The following is an 18,424-nucleotide window of genomic DNA, read 5'->3' on the forward strand; positions in this document are numbered from 1 at the left end:
GGGGGATATGGGGGAGGGGGGATATGGGGAGGGGGGATATGGGGGAGGGGGGATATGGGGGGGGGGATATGGGGGAGGGGGGATATGGGGGAGGGGGGGATATGGGGAGGGGGGATATGGGGGAGGCTCACCCTGCCTGCTCTGACGAGTTCGTTCACCTTCTTGTGGCACTGGGTGCCTGTCCGTGGTGTCAGGGCCACAGCGGTGACGGCCTCTGCCACTTCCCTCCACAGACGCCGGCTGTGGCGTGGGGCAACTCTGCGGCCGTGCCCGGGATACAGGGCGTCCCTCCTCTGCTCCATCGCGTCCAGGAGCGCCTCACATCGCGTGACTCGAACCTCGGGGCTGAGCGACGGCCAGCCATCCAGTCGGGTGTTGCGGGCGGGTGTTCCGGTCGGGTGGGGGGGAGCAGCGCTGCCTTATGAGCCGTCACGCCGTGCAGCGCGTATGACGCTGCACGGCGTGAACCACTGCGCAAGCGCGGATCCCGTTTCGTCGCTGCTATCCCATTTCGGGCCGGAGACTATCGACCCATTTTTCCGACGTGACGCAAGTCGGATTTGCGCCGTTTTTTGCGCCGATCGGCGGACTTTCCGCCGATAACGGAGAATTTCACCCGAGATCTCATTATCGAATTCCCCCTGAGTTTTAAGAAATTGCTGCATTTGCACATCAATTGTCAATTAGACGTACAATGTAAGGACTTATTTAATGCCAGAATTTAGGTTACTGCAACGCCCGCCAACCAATAAGATTTTTTACCTTGCATTTTCTCACGATCACTTTTTCTCTTTTCATCACTTATTCTTTCCCTTTCTTTATTTTTGTTTCTATATCTGATTTGACTCTAACTATCTCCTTTACTGTTATTTTCTCTGCTTCATTCTTTGGGCGTCATTCTCCAACCCCCCGTCGGGTTGGAGAATCGCCGGGGGCTGCCATGAATCCCGCCCCCGCCGGTTGCCGAAGTCTCCGGTACCGGATATTCGGCGGGGGCGGGAATCGGGCCGCGCCGGTTGGCGGGCCCCACCGCTGGATTCTCTGGCCCGGATGGGCCGAAGACCCGCCGATAAATTGCCTGTCCCGTCGGCGTGGATTAAACCAACTTTTGAACGGCGGGACAAGGCGGCGTGGGCAGGCTCCGGGATCCTGGGGGGGGCGTGGGGCAATCTGACCCCGGGGGGTGCCCCCACGGTGGCCTGGCCCGCGATCGGGGCCCACTGATCCGCGGGCGGGCCTGTGCCGTGGGGGCACTCTTTCCCTTCCGCCTCCGCCACGGTCTCCACCATGGCGGAGGCGGAAGAGACTCCCTCCACTGCGCATGCGCGGGAAACTGTCAGCGGCCGCTGACGCTCCCGCGCATGCGCCGCCCCGACATGTCATTTCCGCGCCAGCTGGCGGGGCAGCAAAGGCCGTTTCCGCCAGCTGGCGGGGCGGAAATCCCTCCAGCGTCGGCCTAGCCCCTCAATGTTGGGGCTCGGCCCCCAAAGCATTCCGCACCTTTGGGGCGGCGCGATGCCCGTCTGATTGGCGCCGTTTTGGGCGCCAGTCGGCGGACATCGCGCCGTTTGGGGAGAATTTCGCCCTTTATCTTTAAATTTAATTGATTAAGGAGATAGACTTCTGACCTCATCATTTACCAATGTCTCAGATGCCCTGCATCTGCATAATATCAAATAGAATTTTAGTGGCATGAAATCTTTCCATACTGTTTTCAAGAAGATACATTAAAATGATTTTAAACAGTAAGCCCCCTAGAATTCAGATTAATAGTCAACCAGCAAGTAAATAATTTCTCATTGGCTACCAATACAGAGCACCATTGATTAGTGAAGATTTTAAAAGTATCTTATTACAGTTATTATGTGAGAACTCATTACGATAGATTATTTTTGTCGTAAAAAGTTCAGGTATGAGAGCGGAACTCTGTTTCTCCCTCCACAGATGTTGCCAGTCCTACTGAGTACTTAATTCATGTTTTTAGTCGCGTAGAATTACTGAATAAAAAACTGCTTGGATCTCTACAATAACCTTTATTGTCACAAGTAGGCTTATATTAACACTGCAATGAAGTTACTGTGAAAAGCCCCTGGTCGCCACATTCCGGCATGTTTGGGTACACAGAGGGAGAATATACAGAGTAAATATATTGTTGTGTTTGGTCCTTTATACCTTACAAAAGAATTCACCAAACACTTTGGGCGGGATTCTCCGACCCCCCACCGGGCTGGAGAACCGCCGGGGGGCGGCGTGAATCCCGCCCCGCAGCCGGCTGCCGGATTCTCCGGCACCGGTTTTTCGGCGGGGGCGGGAAACGCATCGTGCCGGTCGGGGGCCATTGGCAGTGGCCCCCTCGGCGATCCTCTGCTCCGTGATGGGCCGAGTGGCCGCCTGTTTTCGGTCAGTCCCGCCGGCTTAAATCAAACAAGGTCCTTACCGGTGGGACATGGCTCTGCGGGCGGCCTGCGGCGTCCTCGGGGGGGGGGGGGGGCGCAGGGAGAATTGGCCCTGGGGACGCCCCCACGGTGGCTTGGCCCGCGATCGGGGCCCACCGATCTGCGGGTGGGCCTGTGCCGTGGGGGCACTCTTCCCTCCGCGCATGCGCTGGGATGACGCCAGCACATGCTGGCGCTCCCGCGCATGCACCAACTCGTGCCGGCCGGCAGAGACCCTTCGGTGCCAGTTGGCACGATGCCAATCCCTCCGCTGTCGGCTGGCACGGCGCCAAACCCGCCAGCGCCGGCCTAGCCCCTGAAGTTGCGGAGGATTCCGCACCTTCCGGGCGGCCTGATGCCGGAGTGGTTCACGCCACTCTTTGGCGCCAGTACAGCCCGCCTGCCGGATTCCGGGGAATCCTGCCCTTTGACTTGTCCAAACCAGAATCTTTTATTGGGTCTCGTGTGGTAAGATAGCTATCTGTTACAGAGTACGTTATCATGGAGTCTGCTTATTACTCTGGAATCTGCACCTAATGCTGACTATTCACTTGTATGTCTTATTACCCTCTCAATCATCTTCTGAATATGGCCAGATGTGTCTCCCCTTATATGGGAGTCACTGGTCACATGACTTTGGTCTACGGACCGCATTGGAGGTCGCACACCATCCATCTATGATATAGCCCATAGGCATATGACATATATCTGTTTAGATGCATTTAATAGCTACTAAGTGCTGCTTTTGCCACTCTATGTGATGCCCTCCTTGCAGAATGCATTATGGATAACCTTCCTACTTATCCCTTTAAGTGGTAATGCAAGGGCAACACGATGGTGCAGTGCTTAGCACTGCTGCCTCATGGCACTGAGGACCCAGGTTCGATCACGGCCCTGGTCACTGGCCGTGTGGAGCTTGCACATTCTCTCCGTGACTGTGTAGGTCTCACCTCCACAACCCAAGGATGTGCAGGGTAGGTGGATTGGCCGTGCAAAATTGCCCCTTAATTGGAAAAATTAAAATAATTTAAAAGAAAAGTGGTAATGCATCCAGTTCTGCTGCAATGTAAACCCTCAGTTCTGTTGTTTTGGATTTATTAGTCCTTTCTGTTCTAAATTCTATTTCAATGATCAAGGTGGCTGATTTATACCGTTCTGAATGGTGCCTATGCTTTGGGCGAGCACCCTCATACACACATTTGTTGTTGGCAATAGGTCAAGAACAAGGGCCAGATTTGGGGTTTTTTTTGTAATTCATAATGCTGTTTTTTAATCTACAAGTAGCAATTCCCTTGGATCTAAAGATGGAAAGGTTGCTGAGTTTTCTCCTCACAGAAGCTTGATGTTGAATTTTGCAGCGTTATCAGCTCAATTCTATGTGTACAGAATTTTAATTGCAAGCAGAACATTATAAAATGATCATATCTTGTTCATCCTTCAAGACGAAGATGGCCATGTTCATCATCTGGGTTGTTTGGAAGGGCTCTGGTGGGTAAGTAGGTCACTGCTAAGGCCGATCTGCTATCATATACTTATTGGGACTGAACTGAGTGAAGCAGCAATCATAAAATCCTCACCGTTACTATTGCTCCTGCAGGGACTGATAAGTTTTTGTGGATAAGACAAATCACAGTATGTTTCATTGCTATTTATATGGGTAAAAATATTTTGTTGAAAAGGGATAATGCTTCTTGAACTTAATCGTCTCTCAATTCAAATAACTTCCAGCTGAACATTTAGTTTGATGCTCATTGCTGGTAGTGAGCAATATTAGTTTAGTTTTCTTTGAGAAGATACCTAACTTTTACCCATAATATTTGAGGTATTGAACTGGTGAAGAGAACTTTGACAACAAATCAGACTGAATAATGGTGGAAAGTAAGACATCACTGATATTGCTCTCTTTCTTCCCCAAAGGTCCTTCATTATCCAGTAGACCAGTAGATTCACATCCATTTCTACTGCCCCTAGTTGACTTCTGACCCTAGTTAAAGTCACAAACAAGATCCTCCATGATTCTGGCTATGGTGCACTATCTCTATTGCATTTCTGAGCTTCCACGCTGTTCAGCTCTTTCTTCCACTTTTGAACCAAGGCTGAAATGAGGCCTTCAGCTGAATGGATTTGGCTGAACTGAAACTGAGCATCAATGGTCATGTTATTGTGAGTAAGCAACATTTGACTATAATGTTGTTGACACCTTTAATTATTTGCTGTTGATTGAGAATAGACAGATGGGGTGATGATTGTCTGGATTTGACGTATCCTGCTTTGGGTGAAAGGACGTATATTTACATTTTTGTGCAAATGCAAATATTGTAGCTGTACTGGGAAAGCTTCACTCATGCCAGGATGTTGTCAGGGTCCAAAGTCTTTGTTGTACCCTGTGATTACAGCCGTTCCTTGACGAGCAGTGATTTGAATTGGCTGAAGACTGGCAATTGTGGTGCTGGGAACCTCCGAAGGAGGCCAAAATGAATCATCTACCCAACATGTATGGCTGAAAGCTTTTGCAAAACTTCAGCCCTGTGTTTTAACCAAGAACTAGGCTCTACTATCATTGGAAACTGGAATTCTCATACAGTCTCCTCCTGCATTGTTCAATTACCTCCATCGTGTTTAGTGGCACTATCACTGTGCTGAATGGGCTAGACTTTGAAAAGATCTAGCAACTCACAACTGGGCAGCCATGAGGTGCTGTGGGCCATCAGCAGCAGCAGAATTGTATTCAACAACAATCTGTAACCTCATGGCCCGGCATATCCCGCACTCTACCATTACCTCCAAGCCAGGGGATCAATCCTGGTTCAATGAAGAGTGCAGGAGAGCATACCAGGAGCAGCACCAGGCATACCGAAAAATGAGGTGTCGACCTGGTGAAGCTACAGCACAGGACTACTTGTGTGCCAAACAGCAAGTAATCATCATCATCATCATAGAATTTACAGTGCAGAAGGAGGCCATTCGGCCCATCGAGTCTGCACCGGCTCCTGGAAAGAGCACCCTACTCTATCCCCATATCACAGTATCCCCACCCAACACTAAGGGCAATTTTGGACACTAAGGCAATTTATCATGGCCAATCCACCTAACCTGCACATCTTTGGACTGTGGGAGGAAACCGGAGCACCCGGAGGAAACCCACGCACACACGGGGAGGATGTGCAGACTCCGTACAGATAGTGACCCAAGCCGGAATCGAACCTGGGACCCTGGAGCTGTGAAGCAATTGTGCTATCCACAATGCTACCCTGCTGCCCCTAATGGATAGAGCTAAGTGATTCCACAACAGACATATCAGACATAAGCTCTGTCGTCCTGCCACATCCAACCATGAATGGTGGTGGACAATTAAACAACTCACTGGAGGAGGAGGCTCCACAAATATCCCCATCCTCAATGATGGAGGAACCCAGCACATCTGTGCAAATGACAAGGCGGAGGCATTTGAACCAATCTTCAGCAAGAAGTCTTGGTTGAATGATCCATCTCGATCTCCAGCATCACAGATGTCAGTCTTGAGCCAATACAATTCACTCCAAGTGAAGGCACTGGATACTGCAAAGGGTCCTGACAATATCCCGGCAATAGTACTGAAGACTTGTGCTCCAAAAATTGCCGTACCCCTAGCCAAGCAGTTCCAGTACAGCAACAACATTGGCATCTACCAGGCAATGTGGAAAGTTGTCCAGGAGTATCCTGTACAAAAGAAAGACAACAAGTGCAACCCAGCCAATTACTGCCCTATCAGTCTACTCTCCATCATCAGCAAAGTGATGGAAGGATTCATCAACAGTGCGATCAAGCATCACTTACTCAGCAATGACCTCAGACCACAGACGCTCAGTTAGGGTTCTACCATGGTCAGTCAGCTCCTGATCTCATTACAGCCTTGGTTCAATCATGGGCAAAAGAGCTGAATGTCAGAGGTGAGAATAACTGCCCTTGGCATCAAGGCAGCATTTGACCGAGTATGGATTCAAGGAGCCCTAGCTAAACTGGAGTCAATGGGAATCAGGGGAAAACTCTCCACTGGTTGGAATCATACCTGGCACAAAGGAAGATGGTTTTCCTTTCATCTCAACTCCATCACTGCAGGAGTTCCTTAGGGTAGTGTACTGGGCTCAACCATCTTCAGCTGCTTCATCAATGACCTTCCTTTCATCATAAGGTCAGAAGTGGGGATGTTTGAAGATGAAGGTATCATAGTGGTTAGCACAATTGCTTCACAGCTCCAGGGTCCCAGGTTCGATTCCCGGCTTGGGTCACTGTCTGTGCGGAGTCTGTACATTCTCCCCGTGTGTGCGTGGGTTTCCTCTGGGTGCTCCGGTTTCCTCCCACAGCCCAAAGATGTGGATTGACCATGATAAATTGTCCTTAGTGTCCAAAATTTCCCTTAGTGTTGGGTGGGGTTATGGGGACAGGGTGGAGGTGTGGACCTCGGTAGGGTGCTCTTTCCAAGAGCCGGTGCAGACTCGATGGGCAGACTGGCCTCCTTCTGCACTGTAAATTCTATGAAATCTATGACTGCACAATGTTCAGTGCCATTCGCTACTCTTCAGATAATGAAACAGTCCATGTCCAAATGCAGCAAGACCTGGACAATCTCCAGCCTTGGGCTGACAAGTGGCAAGTTACATTCGCACCACACAAGTGCCAGGCAATGGCTATCTCCTACAAGAGAGCATCTAACCATCGCCACTTGACATTCAAAGGCATTACCATCGCTAAATCCCTCACAATCGACATCCTGGGGGTTACCATTGATCAGAAACTGAACTGGACTAGTCACAGTAATACTGTGGCTACAAGGACAGGCCAATGACGAGGAATCCTATAGCGGGCAACTCACTTCTTGACCCCCTAAAGCCTGTCCACATTCTACAAGGCACAAGTCAGGAGTGCAATGGAATACTCTCCACTTGCCTGGATGAGTACAGCTCCAACAACACTCAAGAAGCTCGACACCATCCAGGACAAAGCAGCCCTGCATGATTGCTCCTCCTTCCACAAACATTCAAACCCTCCACCATCTACAAGATGCACTGCAGGAATTCACCAGGATTCCTTAGACAGCACCTTCCAAACCCATGCCCACTACCATCACAAGAGAAGCAGATACCTGGGAGCTCCACCATTGGAGGTTCCCTCCAAATCACTCATCAATCTGACTTGGAAATATATCGCCGCTCCTTCACTGCTGCTGGGGTAACATCCTGGAACTCCCTCCCCAACAGCAAAGTGGGTGAACCTACACGTCCAGGACTTCAGCAGTTCTAGAAGACAACTCACCACCTTCTGAAGGGCAACTAGGGATGGGCAATAAATGCTGGCTTGACCAGCGTCGCCCATATCCCTTAAATGAATAATTAAGAAAATTAGCCACCACCATTCATGACTAGATGTGACAGGACTGACCAGCTTCCATCTGATTCGTTAGTTTAGTCGATCGCATGCTGCTTCCACTGTTTAGCATGCATCTAGTATTGTGTTGTAGCTTCACTAGGTTATTTTCTATGTCTATGCTGCTCATAGTGTGTTCTCCTGCATTCCTCATTGAACCGAGCTTGGTCCCTTGGTTTGACAGTAATAGTATATTGATGAATATGATGGGCCAGGAGGCTACAGATTGAGGTAGAATACAATTCTGTAGTTGTTTATGGCCTGCAGTGCATTATGGATATCCAATTTTGAATTGCTCAACCTGTCCTGGTCACACTCCCGGCGCTCACAGCCACCGACACCTAGTCACAGGCAGCTCTGCTACCCTATTGCTAACCCTCTGGGACTCTTGGGGGAACAAGGCATCCCTCTTGGCCTCCACTGTGTCTAGCAGCCTCCCCAGGTCAGCATCCCAAAATCTTGGGGCTGGTCTGCTCAGTACCATTGTTACGCTATTCAACGTCCAGTGACAAACAGAAGGAAGATCATCGTCCAATAGAGGCGGCAGAAGAGGATTCTGGGAGAAGTCAACTTAGTCACCTCAACTGTATTGTGGGTAGCCGCAGAACTGGTGTCACCGAGCGGTTAAGTCCTAAACACTATATTAGTGGTTCCCTCCCTCCTCCTCTAAACAAAGAAAAAGGCACTGTGAGGAGGACAAGTAAGAGTAAAGAAGGATATCACAGTCAGCAGATTGATTGAGGAAGAAGTCAACTCAGTCACCTCGACATGCAGGTAAGTGATTGACTGGTGACTGGTAAGTAGTTTTCCCCTCAATTTATCTCTTGGCATTGTACTTGTTATTGTAAGGTAACTTAAGGGTTAAGACATTTCAGGAATCCCAGACCCGTGTCATACTCCTCTTGTGCGATGTGGGAGCTCAGGGACGTGTCCAATGTCCCTGGCTCCTTCATGTGCAAGACATGTGTCCAGCTGCAGCACCTGTTAGACTGCTTGATGCTCTGGAGCTGCGGATTGACTCACTTTGGTGCATCCACGATGCTGAGGAATTCATGGATAGCACGTTTAGTGAGTTGGTCACACTGCAGATAAAGAGTATTGAGGGGATAGGAAATGGGTGACCACCATACAGGGGAAGAGTAGGAAGGCAGTGCAGGGGTCCCCTGCAGTTATCTCCCTCCAAAACAGGTATACCATTTTGGATACTGTTGGGGGAAATAGCTCACTAGGGGAAGGCAGCAGTAGCCAGGTTCATGGCACGGTAGCTAGCTCTGCTGCGCAGGAGGGCAGGAAAAAGAGTGTTAGAGCAATAGTGATAGGGAATTGATTGTAAGGGGAGCAGACAGGCATTTCTCGGACACAAACGAGATTCCACGAAGGTATGTTGCCTCCCAGGTGCAACGGTCCTGGATGTCTCAGAGTGGCTGAAGGACATTCTAAAGGGGAATGGTCAACAACCAGCTGTCATGCTGCATATAGGTACCAACGATATAGGTAAAAAATGGGGTGAGGTCCCACATAATGAATTTAGGGAGTTTGGAGATGAACTAAAAAGTAGGACCTCAAAGGTAGTAATATCGGGATTGCTACCAGTGCCATTTGCTAGTCAGAGTAGGAATGACAGGATAGACAGGATGAATGCATGGTTTGAGAGGTGGTGTTGGAGGGAGGGATTCAGATTTTTGGGACATTAGAACATAGAACATAGAAAATACAGCACAGAACAGGGCCTTCGGCCCACGATGTTGTGCCAAACCTTTGTCCTAGATTAATCATAGATTATCATTGAATTTACAGTGCAGAAGGAGGCCATTCAGCCCTTTGAGTCTGCACCGGCTCTTGGAAAGAGCACCCTACCCAAACTCAACACCTCCACCCAACACCAAGGGCAATTTTGGACACTAAGGGCAATTTATCATGGCCAATCCACCTAACCTGCACATCTTTGGACTGTGGGAGGAAACCGGAGGAAACCCATGCAGACACGGGGAGGATGTGCCGACTCCGCACAGACAGTGATCCAAGCCGGAATCGAACCTGGGACCCTGGAGCTGTGAAGCAATTGTGCTATCCACAATGCTACCGTGCTGCCCTTAAGAACAAATAAATCTACACTATATCATTTTACCGTAATCCATGTACCTATCCAATAGCTGCTTGAAGGTCCCTAATGTTTCCAACTCAACTACTTCCACAGGCAGTGCATTCCATGCCCCAACTACTCTCTGGGTAAAGAACCTGCCTCTGATATCACTCCTCTATCTTCCACCTTTCACACAAAATTATGTCCCCTTGTAATGGTTTGTTCCACCCGGGGAAAAAGTCTCTGACTGTCTACTCTATCTATTCTCCTGATCATCTTATAAACCTCTATCAAGTCGCCCCTCATCCTTCTCCGTTCTGATGAGAAAAGGCCTAGCACCCTCAACCTTTCCTCGTAAGACCTACTCTCCATTCCAGGCAACATCCTTTGTACTTTTTCCAAAGCTTCCACATCCTTCCTAAAATGAGGCAACCAGAACTGTACACAGTACTTCAAATGTTGCCTTACCAAAGTTTTGTACAGCTGCATCATCACCTCACGGCTCTTAAATTCAATCCCTCTGTTAATGAACGCGAGCACACCATAGGCCTTCTTCACAGCTCTATCCACTTGAGTGGCAACTTTCAAAGATGTATGAACATTGGAACCAGTTCTGTGAGAGTTGGGACCATTACAAATCGGACGGTCCACATCTGGGCAGGATTGGAACCAATGTCCTAGCGGGATTGTTTGCTAGTGTTGTTGGGAAGTGTTTAAACTAATGTGGCAGTGGGATGGGAATCAATGTAGGAAGTCGGAGGGTAGTAAAGAGGGAATAGAAACAAAAGTTAGTAAGGAGAAAAGTGGAAGAAAGTGAAACAGATTGAACTGCCTAGTAAGGCAGGGGGTGGTATTATGTGAGAGTACCTTTAAGAAATGGGTGTTTATTAAATAGCTGTAGTGGGTGTACCTTTAAGAAATGGGTGTTTGTCAAATATCTGAAGTGATGTCAGAGTGTGGGTGGAGCTGGGCTGTCTCTCTGTTTTACTTTCGCTTTGAGCTAGCAGCTACAGGGTGTGTTTAGTTTTGTTTTGCAGATTGGGAGCTGCATCCAGAGAAACAAGGTGTAATTCAGGTCTCTTTCTGCATGAAAGGAATGTCTTCAAATCACTTGCTAATTTAAAAGTGATAACTGCTCTCAGTCGAGAATTTAAACCTGATGTCTGTGTTGAAGAGGGTATTTGTCTTATGGATGTTGCAAGGAAAGATTAAGGGTTAAGATTAAGCTAGTCAATCTTTGATGGTAAGAGACGAGGTGTTATGTAGTTTTGGAGGAATGTTGCCAGAAAAAGTGGTAATATGTGGAATTCAGGGTGAGAAGATTAGTATTCCATTATATAAGGTAAGGTTGGAAAGTCCAGTGAAGAGTGGTGAAATGGTAATAGGAGTAATAGAGAAACTATCTTGTCCAGGAATACAGTTTATCTTGGGTAATGATATAGCTGGATCGCAGGTGGAGTGAGGCCGACTGTGGTTGATAACCCAGTGGAAAATCAGACAACTGAAGTGTTGAAGGATGAATATCCTGGGATTTTTCTGGATTGTGTAGTAACAAGGCCGCACAGTCACAGGTTAAGACAAGAGGAGAAATCAGAGAGTGAAGATAAAGTTGAAGGCAATTATCAGAAATGATTTTTGATCAGATGGTTGAAAAAGAACAAGAACAGGTGGAGGATGAGGTGGATATTTTTCAGGAAAATTGGCGGAGTTACAACAAATAGTTATAGAAATAAAACGGTTGTATCAGAAATTATACATGGAAGAGGAATCTGTGTGTATACCAGAGTGTTATTACCGTAAAAATTATGTCTTGATGAGAAAATGGAGACCTTTACAGGTGGATGAAAAGTGGGCAGACGTTCATCAAGTGGTATTGCCGGTAGGGTATAGAAAGGAGGTGTTGCGAGTAACACATGAGGTACCAGTGGGAGGTCATTAGGGAGTAAGGAAAACTCAAGCTAAAATACAAAAACATTTTTATTGGCCTGGACTACATACAGATGTAGTTAAATTTTGTCGATTATATCACACATGTCAAGTGATAAGGAAATCTCAAGCAGTGATAAAACCAGCACCCTTAATACCCATTCCAGCATTTGAGGATCCTTTTACAAGGGGCCGAATTGATTGCCTAGGACCGCTTCCTAAAATGAAAAGTGGGAATCAATATCTTTTGACTACAATGGATGTGTCCACTAGGTTTCCAGAGGCCATTCCAGTACTCAATATTACAGTTAAAAGATTGTGAAGGAGTTACTTAAATTCTTTACTAGATATGGACTACCCACAAAAATACAATTGGATCAATGATCAAATTTTACCTCAAAGTTATTCAAAGAAGTTATGGATAGCTTAGGAATAAAACAATTTATATCAACTGCGTACCATCCAGAATCGCAGGGAGCGTCAGAAAGGTGGCATCAGACACTAAAGACAATGTTGAGGGCTTATTGTCAAGATTATCCAGAGGATTGGGATAAAGGAATTCCATTTGTACTGTTTGCAATTAGGGATGGACTTAATGAGTCAACCAAATTCAGTCCTTTTGAACTAATTGTTGGTCATGAGGTAAGAGGACCACTTAAATTGATTGAGGAAAAATTGGTGAGTGAGAAATCGGAACTTACATGATTGGATTACGAGTCAAATGTTAGGGAATGATTAAACAGAGCAGGGGAATTGGCGAGACAACATTTAAAAGTTGCACAAAATGTGATGAAACGGGTAGCGTACAAGAAAACCAAAGTTCGTAGTTTTGCCGGTGGGGATAAAGTTTTAATATTGTTACCAGTGGTAGGTGAAACTTTAAAAGCAAGGTTTTGTGGACCATATCAGATTGAAAGGAAATTAAGTGATGTGAATTCTGTGGTAAGAATACCAAATAGAAGGAAAACTCACCGCGTGTGTCCTGTGAAGATGTTTAAAAGATATTTTGAAAGGGAAGGAGAGCAGCCTTCTGACCAACAGACCACAATCAGTAAGAATGAACAACAACACCTCCTCCACAATAGTCCTCAACACCGGGGCCCCGCAAGGCTGTGTAATTAGCCCCCTTCTCTACTCCCTGTACATACACGACTGCGTGGCAAAACTTGGTTCCAACTCCATCTACAGGTTTGCCTACGATACGACCAAATTGGTCCGGATCTCGAATAACGACGAGTCAGAATACAGGAGGGAGATAGAGAACCTAGTGGAGTGGTGTAGTGACAATAATCTCTCGCTCAATGCCAGCAAAACTAAAGAGCTGGTCATTGACTACAGGAAGCAAAGTACTGTACACACCCCTGTCAGCATCAACGGGGCCGAGGTGGAGATGGTTAGCAGTTTCAAATTCCTCGGGGTGCACATCTCCAAAAATCTGTCCTGGTCCACCCACATTGGCGCTACCACCAAGAAAGCACAACAGCACCTATACTTCCTTAGGAATCTAAGGAAATTCGGCATGTCCACATTAACCCTTACCAACTTTTACAGATGCACCAGAGAAAGCATCCTATCGGGCTGCATCACAGCCTGATATGGCAACTGCTCGGCTCAGGACCGCAAGAAACTTCAGAGAGTCGTGAACACCGCCCAGTCCATCACACAAACCTGCCTCCCATCCATTGACTCCATCTACACCTCCCGCTGCCTGGGGAAAGTGGGCAGCATAATCAAAGATCCCTCCCACCCGGCTTACTCACTCTTCCAACTTCTTCCATCGGTCAGGAGATACAGAAGTCTGAGAACACACACAAACAGACTCAAAAACAGCTTCTTCCCCACTGTCACCAGACTCCTAAATGACCCTCTTATTCACTGACCTCATTAACACTACACCCTGTATGCTTCATCCGATGCCAGTGCTTATGTAGTTACATTGTATATGTTGTGTTGCCCTATTATGTATTTTCTTTTATTCCCTTTTCTTCCCATGTATTTAATGATCTGTTGAGCTGCTCGCAGAAAAATACTTTTCACTGTACCTCGGTACACGTGACAATAAACAAATCCAAATCCAAATCCAAAAGGAGGAGGTTTTAATGATTCTAACTCAAAGTGACGAACCAAATCCAGATGACTTTTAATTTGACATACCTCAAATTAAATTGGACAATGAGGATGTTCTTAAAAATTGGGATAAATTGTTTGGTTACCTTCCAGAGGAAAAGGGAACTGACCTTAAAGAGTTATTGATATCACATGGTCAAGTTTGTGGAGATAAGTTGGGAATCACTAAAATGGCTATGTACGATGTCAATGTGGGAAATGCTGTTCCAATTAAATAACATCCATATAGCCTTAACCCTTTAAAATTGGCACAGGTTAACATAGAGATTGAGAGTATGCTTAAAAATGGCATAATTGAAGTGGGTTGCAGCCAATGGAGCTGACCCATAGTGATGGTACCGAAACCGGACGGTACCCAACGGTTGTATGTGGACTATAGAAAGGTTAATGCAGTTACAAAAATGGACTCTTCTCCTATCCCACGTTTGGAGGATTGCATTGAGAAGGTGGGACAATCAGCTTTTATTTCCAAACTGGATTTACTTAAAGGTTACTGGCAGGTATCTTTATCCGAAAGGGAGAAGGAGATTTCAGCTTTTGTGACTCCAGATGGTGTATGCCTATTCAAAGTTATGTTATTTGGCATGAAATGCGCCTCAGCCACATTTCAACGGTTAAGTAACAAAGTTGTTTCAGGATTACCCAATTGTGCGGTATACATCGACGATCTGGTAATTTTCAGCCAGACATGGAAAGACCATTTAAAGCATCTGATGGAGTTATTCGATCGACTTCAAGAGGCGGGTTTGGTGGTAAACCTAGCCAAAAGTGAATTTGGAAAAGTCCAAGTCACTTTCTTGGACAATACAATCAGACTGGGTTGAATGGTCCTACGGGATGTGAAAACAAACGTTAATGGGGAGTTTCCAATACCCTCGACACAAAGGGAAATAATGCGATTTCTTCGCATGAATGGATTCTACCGGAAATTTGTGCCAAATTTCAGCAGTGTGGTTGCTCCCCTGACTGACCTGCTAAGGAAGCGTAGCAAATTTAAGTGGACAGCGGAGTGTCAACAGGCCTTTGACGGCCTGAAGGCTGTGTTAACCACTGCTCCTGTGTTAGTCATCCCAAATTATACCAAACCATTCAAAGTGGCTGTTGATGCGAGTGATGTGGGCCTAGGTGTGTGGTGCTTCTACAAGACGACGATGAAGGACTAGAGTGGCCTATTGGTTATTTTTCAAAGAAATTGAATTCTATCCAGAAGAACAATTCAATGATTGGGAATGGGACTTTGAGCTTGGTGCTGGCTTTGCAACATTTTCAAATTTATGTGACTAGCATTCCATCTGACACAATTATATATACTGATCATAATCCATTGGCGTTTTTGGAGCGTATCCAGAATAACAATGGCAGACTGTTTCGATGGAGTTTATTGTTACAGGCATTTCATTTAAAAATAATACATGTGGCAGGACGAGAAAACGTGATAGCTGATGCTTGGTCAGGAGTGTGATGAAAAGAAGTAGGTTCGGTGGAGGAAGAAGAACTAAAATGGACTATGTTATTATAAATGTTTGCGTGTTTTGTTTTGTTAAAAAAAAGGTATATTCACTGTCAATATTTCTTAAAGGAAAGTGAAAAGGTGAAAAATGAAACCATCTTGAAGTTGATGGTTTATTTTTTTTTCTTGCGGGGAGGTGTCCTGTGAGAGTACCTTTAAGGAATGGGTGTTTGTCAAATAGCTGCAGTGATGTCAGAATGTGGGTGGAGCTGGGCTGTCTCTCTGTTTTACTTTCGCTTTAAGCTAGCAGCTACAGGGTGTGTTTAGTTTCGTTTTGCAGATTGGGATCTGCATCCAGAGAAGCAAGGCGTAGTTCTGGTCTCTTTCTGTATGAAAGGAATGTCTTCAAATCACTTGCTAAGTTAAAAGTGGTAACTGCTCTCAGTCGAGAATTTAAACCTGATGTCTGTGTTGAAGAGGGTATTTGTCTTATGGATGTTGCAAGGAAAGACTAAGGGTCACTTAATGAGTACTGTATTCTTTGGGGGAATATTTGAGTTGATAGTTGCTAAGATGATTACTGTGTGTGTTCATAAAATGTTAACTGGATTCATAGAATAAACATTGTTTTTTTTGTTAAAAAATACTTTTAGTTCTCTGTTACAACACAGCTGTAAAGTGGGCCCTTGTGCTCCCCATAACCAAAATCTATTTAAAGTTATGGGTCAGGTGAACGCCATGATAGACTTTGGGGTTCTTTAAACCTGGCCCGTAATAGTGGGAGCCAGAGCTGTAGGTCAGAGGAAGAAATAACAGAGCAAGAGCTACAGACTAAGGCTAGTAACATTAAGAGGAAGAGTAGGCAGGGAGTGGTTGTTCAACACAGCAGAGCAGGTGGGCTGAAGTGGATTAGTTTAAATGTGAGGAGTATTTCTGGTAAAACAGATGAACTTAGAGCTTGGATTAGTACGTAGAATTATGATGTTGTTGCTATTCCAGAAACTTGGTTGAAAGAGGCACAGGATTGGCAAATAAACATTCCAGGATTTAGATGCTTCAGGCAGGATAGACATGGGATGCAAAAGGGGTGAGGGAGTTGCATTATTGGTTAAGGAGAATATCACAGCTGTGCTGAGGGAGGACACTTTGGAGGGTTCGGGCAACGAGGCAATCTGGGTAGAGCTTTGGAATAGGAAGGGTGCTGTCACAATATCGGGGGTTTAATACAGACCTCCTAACAGCCAGCAGGAGAAAGAGGAGCAGATATGCAGACAAATCTTGGAACGATGCAAAAACAATAGGGTTGTCGTGGTGGATGATTTTAACTTTCCCTATATTGAAAGGGACACACGTACTGCGAGAGGCATGGATGGAGCAGAATTTGTAAGAAACGTGCAGGAGGGTTTCTTGAAACAATATGTAAATAGCCCAACTCGGGAAGGGGCCATATTAGACCTGGTGCTGGGGTATGAGCCCGACCAGGTAATCGAAGTTTGAGTAGGAGATCATTTCGGGAACAGTGATCATTGGCGGGACTCTCCGAGCCCGCGACGGGTTGGAAAATCAGTGGGACGCGGGAAATTCCCGCCAAGCCACTCCGACGCCGGGACGTGATGCTCTGGCAACCAGAGAATCGGTGCTAATCGCGCCCGTGTGGTCGCGGCGGCGGTGGTCGGGGGCCTCTGAAAGAGCCCCCGTGACGATTCTCCGCGGGCAATCGGCCAAACTCCCGCCGTGTTCCACTGGTGTGGTTCCAACCTGGCACCACCCGGCGGGAGCTCGGACCCGTGGCCGCGGTGGACGTCCTGGTGGGGGTGGGGTGGGGGGGGGGGGGGGGGGGCGAGCAATCTGACTCCAGGGGGGTGGGGCCTCACATGGTCCAGGCCCACGATCAAAGGTTTCCGAATGGCAGGCGCCCGCGATCTGGAGGGGGCCTATCTCCTTCCGCGCGGGCCCGCTGTAGGTCTTCGACATGTTGCTCCGTGCCGGCGCAGAGACAACAAAAATTGATGGAGTTGCAGATAGTGAAGAGGATTGTCAGAGGATATAGCAAGATAATCTAGTTGCAATCTTGGGCGGAGAATTAGCAGATGGAGTTTAATCTTGACAAGTGTGAGGCAATGCACTTTGGAAGGTCCAATGCATGTAGCAATTACACAATAAATGGTCGAACTCTTGTGAGTATTGACAGGCAGAGAGATCTGGGCATGCATGTCCACCGAATACTGAAAATGACAATGCATGTGGATAAGGTGGCCAAGAAGGCATAAGGCATGCTGGCCTTCATCGGTCGGGGCATTAAATATAAATATTGGCAGCAGTACAGAACTTTAGTTAGGTCTCATTTGGAATATTGTGTATAATTCTTTTGCCACATTACCAGAAGGATGTGGATGTTTTCGAGCCGGTACATAAGCGGTTTACTGGGATGTTGCCGGGTATGGAGGACATTAGATATGAGGAGAGGTTAGATAAACTCAGTCTGTTCTCACTGGAATGACGAAGGTTGAGAGGCGACCTGATAGTGGTCTACAAAATTAGGAGTGGCATGGACAGCATAGATAGTCAGATGCTCTTTCCTAGGTACGAGAGTCAAGTACTAGGGGACATAGGTTTCAAGTGCATGGGAAAAGTTTAGAACAGATGTTTTTTACACAGAAGGTGGTAAATATATGGCACGCGCTGCCTGGGGAGGTGGTGGGAGCAGGTGCAATTGTGGCATTTAAGGGGCATCTAGACAAATATATGAATAGGGTGGGAATGGAAGGATACGGACTCAGGAAGTGCATATGATTTTAGTTTACGCAGGTACCATGAGCGAATTTCTCCCATTGGGAGACTAAGTCCCGACGCCGAAGTGAAAACCGGAGTGTTTCACTCCGGCGTCGGAGGCCAATCCCAGCCCCCTATTCTCCCGCCCCTGGAGGGCTAGGAGCGGCGTCGTGTCATTTACGCGCGCCGGGCCTTGGCACCGCGTAAATGACACTGCCAGCGCCGCGT

Source organism: Scyliorhinus torazame, chromosome 3 (genome assembly GCF_047496885.1).
Source record: "Scyliorhinus torazame isolate Kashiwa2021f chromosome 3, sScyTor2.1, whole genome shotgun sequence".
Classification (NCBI taxonomy): domain Eukaryota; kingdom Metazoa; phylum Chordata; class Chondrichthyes; order Carcharhiniformes; family Scyliorhinidae; genus Scyliorhinus; species Scyliorhinus torazame.